We start from the raw sequence: 1,849 nt of genomic DNA, 5'->3' as shown, positions 1-1,849 counted from the left end.
GAGAAATTCTGCCCTTTGCAACAATATGGATGAACCTGGAGGACAATATGCTAAATGAAATAAGCCAGTCACAGAAGGACAAATACTGCATGATTCCACTTATAGGAGGCATCTAGCATAGTCAAACTCAGAAGCAGAGAGTAGAATGGTGGTTCCAGGGGCTCATGGGAATGGGAGGGGCTGTGCAACAGACAGAAAGTTTCAGTTATGCCAGATGCCTGAATCTTAGAGCTCTGCTGTTAAAATAGTGCCTATAGTTAGCTACATTGCAATGCACACTTAAAACGTTGTTAAGAGGGTAGATCGCATGTCATCTTCTTACCGCAGTAAAAATAAATAAATTTTAAAAAAGCAACTGGAAAGCAATTATACAAATACAGTTCTTAAAAGATGGAAGTTAGGATTTAAATTGCCTCATTCTCCAGATGTGAGGTAATGTTACTCCATATGTTCTAATTCCTTTAATATGTTTGTTGGAAACAGAGTTTCATGGACTAACTACTTCCTGGTGTGGGAGTATCTTATCTGAATCATAGAAGGCTCCAGAGATGGGGCAAGCTGATAACTTGAGCCAGGGAGATGAGGTCATTCTTTCTGCCAGTTATTGCAATCTTGCAAAAGGCAGAGCCTGGGACATATTTCTTGGACCAGAAACTAGACTGAAGTGGGAGGTCCTTAGGCAGAAGAAAGATTGGAGCGGTGGTCAGTGGAGTTCATCCTGAGACCTGTCCCCATCTTGACCTATCCTCTCCCGCCCTCCTCCACACTCTACCAGGGGTGGGGAACCTTTTTTCTGCCAAGGGCCATTTTGGTATTTATAACATCATTCTCTGGCCATACAAAATTATCTGGCCATTAAAAGTTAGCCTGCTATATTTGGTCACACGTTTAATTAACTCATCCCTAATGCCTCGGCATGGCCAGACCAAATGATTTCCCGGGCCTTATACGGCCCAGGAGCCAGATGTTCGCCACACCTAGAGTCTAGCCAGAGTGAACTTTTGTCATCATAAAAGAGCATGGTTCAGAGGGGCCATCATGACCTGTCCCTGCTTGCTCCTCCAGCCTTCTGTCTCACTCCTATTTTCTCTGAAACTCTACTGTCTAACCATTATTAAATTTCTTTCAGGTCCATAAGAAAGTCACCATATTTTGTGTTTATATTTAGACCCTTGTACTTATCCCTCTACCCCAGCCCTCCAAACTGCCTAATTCCTGTCTATTGTCAAGTTTCAAAGGAGACCTCACTTCCTCTAGGAATTTTCCCTGATCCTCAAGGCTGGGTAGGTTTTTCCTTAGCACTCTGCCCTTAAGCAGAAGAAAGGTTGGAGCGGTGGTCGGTGGAGTTCATCCTGAAACCTGCCCCATCTCGACCTCTCCTTTCCCACCCTCCTCCACACTCTATTCCAGGGGTTATCCAACCGTGTTGCAATTGCCCATTAACTCATATGCCTCTCCCTCCCCCTAGCCTGAAAGTGCCTTCAAGCAGAAGTAGAATCTGTCTAATATCTGACCTCATGAGATACCCTATGTTATAACTTCCCAATCAACTTGCTCCCAAATTCTTGATCAGGGGTCCTCAAACTTTTTAAACAGGGGGCCAGTTCACTGTCCCTCAGACTGTTGGAGGGCCAAACTATAGTTTAAAAAAAAAAAACTATGAACAAATTCCTATGCACACTGCACATATCTTATTTGAAGTAAAAAAACAAAATGGGAACAAATACAATATTTGTATTTGCATGTGGCCCACGGGCTGTAGTTTGACAACCTTTGTTCTTGATCTATAGAAACTGTGAGATAATAAGTGATGACTGTTGTCCTGAATCACTAAATTTTGGGTAATTTG

Source organism: Myotis davidii, unplaced genomic scaffold, assembly GCF_000327345.1.
Source record: "Myotis davidii unplaced genomic scaffold, ASM32734v1 scaffold430, whole genome shotgun sequence".
In the NCBI taxonomy this organism is placed as follows: Eukaryota; Metazoa; Chordata; class Mammalia; order Chiroptera; family Vespertilionidae; genus Myotis; species Myotis davidii.
Note: the sequence above shows the minus strand (reverse complement) of the source record.